Consider the following 638-nt stretch of genomic DNA (forward strand, 5'->3'; position numbering starts at 1 on the left):
TCGCTCAGGTTGCACTATGATTTCGTCTCCTTTCAGCGTTGTCTGCACATCGCTGGATTTTCCTCCGGAAAAAGAAGCCGCGCCATGGAAAGAGCATCTCAGTGGGACGAGCTTGAGCCTGAGGACGCCGGCTGCTTCCTATCCGGCGCTTATATTCTTTCCTGCTCCGTGTGTGTTCGCCGCCGCGACACGCACGTTTCTCTAAAAGAGCTAAGGCATTTTTCAATGCCCACCATGTCCTGCGGCTCGTGTCGAGCCACCCTCAGCGACGGGGACCGCCACTCACTGTGCGTTTCCTGCCTGGGCCAGGAGCACGCGGACCACGCGTTTGCCAACGGCGGCTGCCGTGAATGTGAAGCTGCCCCTGACCCTGCGGGCTCGACAGGCAGTGTTTTCCGCCGGGTCCGTCCCCCAGATGCAGGAGGCTGGACCGCGCCGCCGTAAGAAGCGCCGTTCGCAGAGGCCACCGGAAACTTCGGTGAAAGAGCTCTCGCCGGCGGCTTCCCTGCGAGCCTCTCTCTCGGAGTCCCGTGTCTCTCAGGGGTGCCATGGAGGATGACAGCTGCTCTCTCATCACGTCTGGGAGCGAGGACCCCGCCCCATCGACACGTGAGTCCAGCGTCAGGGCTTCGGTCGAT

The sequence above is a fragment of the Rutilus rutilus genome, assembly GCF_951802725.1.
Source record: "Rutilus rutilus genome assembly, chromosome: 17".
Taxonomy (NCBI): domain Eukaryota; kingdom Metazoa; phylum Chordata; class Actinopteri; order Cypriniformes; family Leuciscidae; genus Rutilus; species Rutilus rutilus.